This window comes from Phycodurus eques, chromosome 23 (genome assembly GCF_024500275.1).
Source record: "Phycodurus eques isolate BA_2022a chromosome 23, UOR_Pequ_1.1, whole genome shotgun sequence".
Taxonomy (NCBI): Eukaryota; Metazoa; Chordata; class Actinopteri; order Syngnathiformes; family Syngnathidae; genus Phycodurus; species Phycodurus eques.
The window spans coordinates 1600760-1610277 of record NC_084547.1 but is presented as its reverse complement, the minus strand read 5'-3'; positions in this window follow the sequence as shown (position 1 = coordinate 1610277).

The following is a 9518-nucleotide window of genomic DNA, read 5'->3' as shown; positions in this document are numbered from 1 at the left end:
GGCTCCAAGAGACACAACTGTTGAGGGAACTGAGATGATTGCAGTTGTTGTCAGTTGAGTTGTTGCTGATGTTAAGCCACTTGCGGTTGTTGTTAAGCCAAGGGATGATGTTGGTCCTTGGGTGGTTGTGGATGCTTTTGGTGTTTCAGAGGAATAAAATGGAAATGAATGGATCAATATTAATTCAGAAAATCACATTACAGGTGGATTGTCTGCTATCTAAAAATTAATATATGAAAAATTAACAATAAATGATCAGAACGTTTTAAGTCTATCAGAGCGAGAAGTAGGTTATGAACAAAAGAGGCCCATGGACTGAATCCTGAGGAACGCCAGAAATCACTTGAAATGGATTTGAATGTGTATGAAATAATATGATGATCAGTTGATGTCTGCTGGACAAAATGTTGTTACTTACAAATGGCTACAATTGAGTCTGGATCGACAGTGAGGTTGAAAGTGTTGTTGCCACTAGCCACAGCTTGAACCAATACGTCTATGGCCACATCGGTTTGTGGGATCTCGTCAACTGGTACTGAATTGTTGAACTCCAGTTCCACTTCGACTTGCGTATTTCCCGTTTGAGGCCTTCAATAACCAGAATATCCTTAATTTTAATTGTGGATTATGTAAATTGAGATATGTATTTCATATACTTGAAATCTTACCTGAATCCAATGACAATAGTGCGGAAGAAAACGGAACCAAACGCTTGGAAGAAGATGAAGTCACACTGCAAGAAGAATCAAAATTTAGAAACATATTTTGTGAAATATTCAGCAGATTCTGAGAGTTCAAATGCTTGTACACACCATTGAAACCACTCTTGTTTCAAGTTCTTTGTATTGTTCACTGCTGCGATTGTTCAATTCTTCCACAAAAGGTTCCACCAGAGTGGCTCCAAGAGACACAACTGTTGAGGGAACTGAGATGATTGCAGTTGTTGTTTGTTGAATTGTTGCTGATGTTAAGCCACTTGCGGTTGTTGTTAAGCCAAGGGATGATGTTGGTCCTTGGGTGGTTGTGGATGCTTTTGGTGTTTCAGAGGAATAAAATGGAAAGGAATGGATCAGTATTAATTCAGAAAAGCACATTACAGTTGGATTGTCTATCTAAAAATTAATATATGAAAAATTAACAATAAATGATCAGAAGTTTAATAGTCTATCAGAGCGAGAAGTAGGTTATGAACAAAAGAGTACCATGGATCGAATCCTGAGGAATTCCAGAAATCATTTGAAATGGATTTGAAGGTGTATGAAATAATATGAAGATCAGTTGACGTCTGCTGGACAAAATGTTACTTACAAATGGCGACAATTGAGTCTGGATCGACAGTGAGGTTGAAAGTGTTGTTGCCACTAGCCACAGCTTGAACCAATACGTCTATGGCCACATCGGTTTGTGGGATCTCGTCAACTGGTACTGAATTGTTGAACTCCAGTTCCACTTCGACTTGCGTATTTCCCGTTTGAGGCCTTCAAGAACCAGAATATCCTTAATTTTAATTGTGGATTATGTAAATTGAGATATGTATTTCATATACTTGAAATCTTACCTGAATCCAATGACAATAGTGCGGAAGAAAACGGAACCAAACGCTTGGAAGAAGATGAAGTCACACTGCAAGAAGAATCAAAATTTAGAAACATATTTTGTGAAATATTCAGCAGATTCTGAGAGTTCAAATGCTTGTACACACCATTGAAACCACTCTTGTTTCAAGTTCTTTGTATTGTTCACTGCTGCGATTGTTCAATTCTTCCACAAAAGGTTCTACCAGAGTGGCTCCAAGAGACACAACTGTTGAGGGAACTGAGATGATTGCAGTTGTTGTTTGTTGAATTGTTGCTGATGTTAAGCCACTTGCGGTTGTTGTTAAGCCAAGGGATGATGTTGGTCCTTGGGTGGTTGTGGATGCTTTTGGTGTTTCAGAGGAATAAAATGGAAATGAATGGATCAATATTAATTCAGAAAATCACATTACAGGTGGATTGTCTGCTATCTAAAAATTAATATATGAAAAATTAACAATAAATGATCAGAACGTTTTAAGTCTATCAGAGCGAGAAGTAGGTTATGAACAAAAGAGGCCCATGGACTGAATCCTGAGGAACGCCAGAAATCACTTGAAATGGATTTGAATGTGTATGAAATAATATGAAGATCAGTTGACGTCTGCTGGACAAAATGTTACTTACAAATGGCGACAATTGAGTCTGGATCGACAGTGAGGTTGAAAGTGTTGTTGCCACTAGCCACAGCTTGAACCAATACGTCTATGGCCACATCGGTTTGTGGGATCTCGTCAACTGGTACTGAATTGTTGAACTCCAGTTCCACTTCGACTTGCGTATTTCCCGTTTGAGGCCTTCAATAACCAGAATATCCTTAATTTTAATTGTGGATTATGTAAATTGAGATATGTATTTCATATACTTGAAATCTTACCTGAATCCAATGACAATAGTGCGGAAGAAAACGGAACCAAACGCTTGGAAGAAGATGAAGTCACACTGCAAGAAGAATCAGTTTAGAAACATATTTTGTGAAATATTCAGCAGATTCTGAGAGTTCAAATGCTTGTACACACCATTGAAACCACTCTTGTTTCAATTTCTTTGTATTGTTCACTGCTGCGATTGTTCAATTCTTCCACAAAAGGTTCCACCAGAGTGGCTCCAAGAGACACAACTGTTGAGGGAACTGAGATGATTGCAGTTGTTGTCAGTTGAGTTGTTGCTGATGTTAAGCCACTTGCGGTTGTTGTTAAGCCAAGGGATGATGTTGGTCCTTGGGTGGTTGTGAATGCTTTTGGTGTTTCAGAGGAATAAAATGGAAAGGAATGGATCAATATTAATTCAGAAAATCACATTACAGGTGGATTGTCTGCTATCTAAAAATTTATATATGAAAAATTAATAATAAATGATCAGAACGTTTTAAGTCTATCAGAGCGAGAAGTAGGTTATGAACAAAAGAGGCCCATGGACTGAATCCTGAGGAACGCCAGAAATCACTTGAAATGGATTTGAATGTGTATGAAATAATATGATGATCAGTTGATGTCTGCTGGACAAAATGTTGTTACTTACAAATGGCTACAATTGAGTCTGGATCGACAGTGAGGTTGAAAGTGTTGTTGCCACTAGCCACAGCTTGAACCAATACGTCTATGGCCACATCGGTTTGTGGGATCTCGTCAACTGGTACTGAATTGTTGAACTCCAGTTCCACTTCGACTTGCGTATTTCCCGTTTGAGGCCTTCAATAACCAGAATATCCTTAATTTTAATTGTGGATTATGTAAATTGAGATATGTATTTCATATACTTGAAATCTTACCTGAATCCAATGACAATAGTGCGGAAGAAAACGGAACCAAACGCTTGGAAGAAGATGAAGTCACACTGCAAGAAGAATCAGTTTAGAAACATATTTTGTGAAATATTCAGCAGATTCTGAGAGGTCAAATGCTTGTACACACCATTGAAACCACTCTTGTTTCAAGTTCTTTGTATTGTTCACTGCTGCGATTGTTCAATTCTTCCACAAAAGGTTCCACCAGAGTGGCTCCAAGAGACACAACTGTTGAGGGAACTGAGATGATTGCAGTTGTTGTCAGTTGAGTTGTTGCTGATGTTAAGCCACTTGCGGTTGTTGTTAAGCCAAGGGATGATGTTGGTCCTTGGGTGGTTGTGGATGCTTTTGGTGTTTCAGAGGAATAAAATGGAAATGAATGGATCAATATTAATTCAGAAAATCACATTACAGGTGGATTGTCTGCTATCTAAAAATTAATATATGAAAAATTAACAATAAATGATCAGAACGTTTTAAATCTATCAGAGCGAGAAGTAGGTTATGAACAAAAGAGGCCCATGGACTGAATCCTGAGGAACGCCAGAAATCACTTGAAATGGATTTCAATGTGTATGAAATAATATGATGATCAGTTGATGTCTGCTGGACAAAATGTTGTTACTTACAAATGGCGACAATTGAGTCTGGATCGACAGTGAGGTTGAAAGTGTTGTTGCCACTAGCCACAGCTTGAACCAATACGTCTATGGCCACATCGGTTTGTGGGATCTCGTCAACTGGTACTGAATTGTTGAACTCCAGTTCCACTTCGACTTGCATATTTCCCGTTTGAGGCCTTCAATAACCAGAATATCCTTAATTTTAATTGTGGATTATGTAAATTGAGATATGTATTTCATATACTTGAAATCTTACCTGAATCCAATGACAATAGTGCGGAAGAAAACGGAACCAAACGCTTGGAAGAAGATGAAGTCACACTGCAAGAAGAATCAAAATTTAGAAACATATTTTGTGAAATATTCAGCAGATTCTGAGAGTTCAAATGCTTGTACACACCATTGAAACCACTCTTGTTTCAAGTTCTTTGTATTGTTCACTGCTGCGATTGTTCAATTCTTCCACAAAAGGTTCTACCAGAGTGGCTCCAAGAGACACAACTGTTGAGGGAACTGAGATGATTGCAGTTGTTGTCAGTTGGGTTGTTGCTGATGTTAAGCCACTTGCGGTTGTTGTTAAGCCAAGGGATGATGTTGGTCCTTGGGTGGTTGTGGATGCTTTTGGTGTTTCAGAGGAATAAAATGGAAAGGAATGGATCAATATTAATTCAGAAAAGCACATTACAGTTGGATTGTCTATCTAAAAATTAATATATGAAAAATTAACAATAAATGATCAGAACGTTTTAAGTCTATCAGAGCGAGAAGTAGGTTATGAACAAAAGAGGCCCATGGACTGAATCCTGAGGAACGCCAGAAATCACTTGAAATGGATTTGAATGTGTATGAAATAATATGAAGATCAGTTGACGTCTGCTGGACAAAATGTTGTTACTTACAAATGGCGACAATTGAGTCTGGATCGACAGTGAGGTTGAAAGTGTTGTTGCCACTAGCCACAGCTTGAACCAATACGTCTATGGCCACATCGGTTTGTGGGATCTCGTCAACTGGTACTGAATTGTTGAACTCCAGTTCCACTTCGACTTGCGTATTTCCCGTTTGAGGCCTTCGATAACCAGAATATCCTTAATTTGAATTGTGGATTATGTAAATTGAGATATGTATTTCATATACTTGAAATCTTACCTGAATCCAATGACAATAGTGCGGAAGAAAACGGAACCAAACGCTTGGAAGAAGATGAAGTCACACTGCAAGAAGAATCAAAATTTAGAAACATATTTTGTGAAATATTCAGCAGATTCTGAGAGTTCAAATGCTTGTACACACCATTGAAACCACTCTTGTTTCAAGTTCTTTGTATTGTTCACTGCTGCGATTGTTCAATTCTTCCACAAAAGGTTCCACCAGAGTGGCTCCAAGAGACACAACTGTTGAGGGAACTGAGATGATTGCAGTTGTTGTTTGTTGAATTGTTGCTGATGTTAAGCCACTTGCGGTTGTTGTTAAGCCAAGGGATGATGTTGGTCCTTGGGTGGTTGTGGATGCTTTTGGTGTTTCAGAGGAATAAAATGGAAAGGAATTGATCAGTATTAATTCAGAAAAGCACATTACAGTTGGATTGTCTATCTAAAAATTAATATATGAAAAATTAACAATAAATGATCAGAAGTTTCATAGTCTATCAGAGCGAGACGTAGGTTATGAACAAAAGAGTACCATGGATCGAATCCTGAGGAATTCCAGAAATCATTTGAAATGGATTTGAATGTGTATGAAATAATATGAAGATCAGTTGACGTCTGCTGGACAAAATGTTGTTACTTACAAATGGCGACAATTGAGTCTGGATCGACAGTGAGGTTGAAAGTGTTGTTGCCACTAGCCACAGCTTGAACCAATACGTCTATGGCCACATCGGTTTGTGGGATCTCGTCAACTGGTACTGAATTGTTGAACTCCAGTTCCACTTCGACTTGCGTATTTCCCGTTTGAGGCCTTCAATAACCAGAATATCCTTAATTTTAATTGTGGATTATGTAAATTGAGATATGTATTTCATATACTTGAAATCTTACCTGAATCCAATGACAATAGTGCGGAAGAAAACGGAACCAAACGCTTGGAAGAAGATGAAGTCACACTGCAAGAAGAATCAGTTTAGAAACATATTTTGTGAAATATTCAGCAGATTCTGAGAGTTCAAATGCTTGTACACACCATTGAAACCACTCTTGTTTCAAGTTCTTTGTATTGTTCACTGCTGCGATTGTTCAATTCTTCCACAAAAGGTTCCACCAGAGTGGCTCCAAGAGACACAACTGTTGAGGGAACTGAGATGATTGCAGTTGTTGTCAGTTGAGTTGTTGCTGATGTTAAGCCACTTGCGGTTGTTGTTAAGCCAAGGGATGATGTTGGTCCTTGGGTGGTTGTGGATGCTTTTGGTGTTTCAGAGGAATAAAATGGAAATGAATGGATCAATATTAATTCAGAAAATCACATTACAGGTGGATTGTCTGCTATCTAAAAATTAATATATGAAAAATTAACAATAAATGATCAGAACGTTTTAAATCTATCAGAGCGAGAAGTAGGTTATGAACAAAAGAGGCCCATGGACTGAATCCTGAGGAACGCCAGAAATCACTTGAAATGGATTTCAATGTGTATGAAATAATATGATGATCAGTTGATGTCTGCTGGACAAAATGTTGTTACTTACAAATGGCTACAATTGAGTCTGGATCGACAGTGAGGTTGAAAGTGTTGTTGCCACTAGCCACAGCTTGAACCAATACGTCTATGGCCACATCGGTTTGTGGGATCTCGTCAACTGGTACTGAATTGTTGAACTCCAGTTCCACTTCGACTTGCGTATTTCCCGTTTGAGGCCTTCAATAACCAGAATATCCTTAATTTTAATTGTGGATTATGTAAATTGAGATATGTATTTCATATACTTGAAATCTTACCTGAATCCAATGACAATAGTGCGGAAGAAAACGGAACCAAACGCTTGGAAGAAGATGAAGTCACACTGCAAGAAGAATCAAAATTTAGAAACATATTTTGTGAAATATTCAGCAGATTCTGAGAGTTCAAATGCTTGTACACACCATTGAAACCACTCTTGTTTCAAGTTCTTTGTATTGTTCACTGCTGCGATTGTTCAATTCTTCCACAAAAGGTTCTACCAGAGTGGCTCCAAGAGACACAACTGTTGAGGGAACTGAGATGATTGCAGTTGTTGTCAGTTGGGTTGTTGCTGATGTTAAGCCACTTGCGGTTGTTGTTAAGCCAAGGGATGATGTTGGTCCTTGGGTGGTTGTGGATGCTTTTGGTGTTTCAGAGGAATAAAATGGAAAGGAATGGATCAATATTAATTCAGAAAAGCACATTACAGTTGGATTGTCTATCTAAAAATTAATATATGAAAAATTAACAATAAATGATCAGAACGTTTTAAGTCTATCAGAGCGAGAAGTAGGTTATGAACAAAAGAGGCCCATGGACTGAATCCTGAGGAACGCCAGAAATCACTTGAAATGGATTTGAATGTGTATGAAATAATATGAAGATCAGTTGACGTCTGCTGGACAAAATGTTGTTACTTACAAATGGCGACAATTGAGTCTGGATCGACAGTGAGGTTGAAAGTGTTGTTGCCACTAGCCACAGCTTGAACCAATACGTCTATGGCCACATCGGTTTGTGGGATCTCGTCAACTGGTACTGAATTGTTGAACTCCAGTTCCACTTCGACTTGCGTATTTCCCGTTTGAGGCCTTCGATAACCAGAATATCCTTAATTTGAATTGTGGATTATGTAAATTGAGATATGTATTTCATATACTTGAAATCTTACCTGAATCCAATGACAATAGTGCGGAAGAAAACGGAACCAAACGCTTGGAAGAAGATGAAGTCACACTGCAAGAAGAATCAAAATTTAGAAACATATTTTGTGAAATATTCAGCAGATTCTGAGAGTTCAAATGCTTGTACACACCATTGAAACCACTCTTGTTTCAAGTTCTTTGTATTGTTCACTGCTGCGATTGTTCAATTCTTCCACAAAAGGTTCCACCAGAGTGGCTCCAAGAGACACAACTGTTGAGGGAACTGAGATGATTGCAGTTGTTGTTTGTTGAATTGTTGCTGATGTTAAGCCACTTGCGGTTGTTGTTAAGCCAAGGGATGATGTTGGTCCTTGGGTGGTTGTGGATGCTTTTGGTGTTTCAGAGGAATAAAATGGAAAGGAATTGATCAGTATTAATTCAGAAAAGCACATTACAGTTGGATTGTCTATCTAAAAATTAATATATGAAAAATTAACAATAAATGATCAGAAGTTTCATAGTCTATCAGAGCGAGACGTAGGTTATGAACAAAAGAGTACCATGGATCGAATCCTGAGGAATTCCAGAAATCATTTGAAATGGATTTGAATGTGTATGAAATAATATGAAGATCAGTTGACGTCTGCTGGACAAAATGTTGTTACTTACAAATGGCGACAATTGAGTCTGGATCGACAGTGAGGTTGAAAGTGTTGTTGCCACTAGCCACAGCTTGAACCAATACGTCTATGGCCACATCGGTTTGTGGGATCTCGTCAACTGGTACTGAATTGTTGAACTCCAGTTCCACTTCGACTTGCGTATTTCCCGTTTGAGGCCTTCAATAACCAGAATATCCTTAATTTTAATTGTGGATTATGTAAATTGAGATATGTATTTCATATACTTGAAATCTTACCTGAATCCAATGACAATAGTGCGGAAGAAAACGGAACCAAACGCTTGGAAGAAGATGAAGTCACACTGCAAGAAGAATCAGTTTAGAAACATATTTTGTGAAATATTCAGCAGATTCTGAGAGTTCAAATGCTTGTACACACCATTGAAACCACTCTTGTTTCAAGTTCTTTGTATTGTTCACTGCTGCGATTGTTCAATTCTTCCACAAAAGGTTCCACCAGAGTGGCTCCAAGAGACACAACTGTTGAGGGAACTGAGATGATTGCAGTTGTTGTCAGTTGAGTTGTTGCTGATGTTAAGCCACTTGCGGTTGTTGTTAAGCCAAGGGATGATGTTGGTCCTTGGGTGGTTGTGAATGCTTTTGGTGTTTCAGAGGAATAAAATGGAAAGGAATGGATCAATATTAATTCAGAAAATCACATTACAGGTGGATTGTCTGCTATCTAAAAATTAATATATGAAAAATTAACAATAAATGATCAGAACGTTTTAAGTCTATCAGACCGAGAAGTCGGTTATGAACAAAAGAGGCCCATGGACTGAATCCTGAGGAACGCCAGAAATCACTTGAAATGGATTTGAATGTGTATGAAATAATATGATGATCAGTTGATGTCTGCTGGACAAAATGTTGTTACTTACAAATGGCTACAATTGAGTCTGGATCGACAGTGAGGTTGAAAGTGTTGTTGCCACTAGCCACAGCTTGAACCAATACGTCTATGGCCACATCGGTTTGTGGGATCTCGTCAACTGGTACTGAATTGTTGAACTCCAGTTCCACTTCGACTTGCGTATTTCCCGTTTGAGG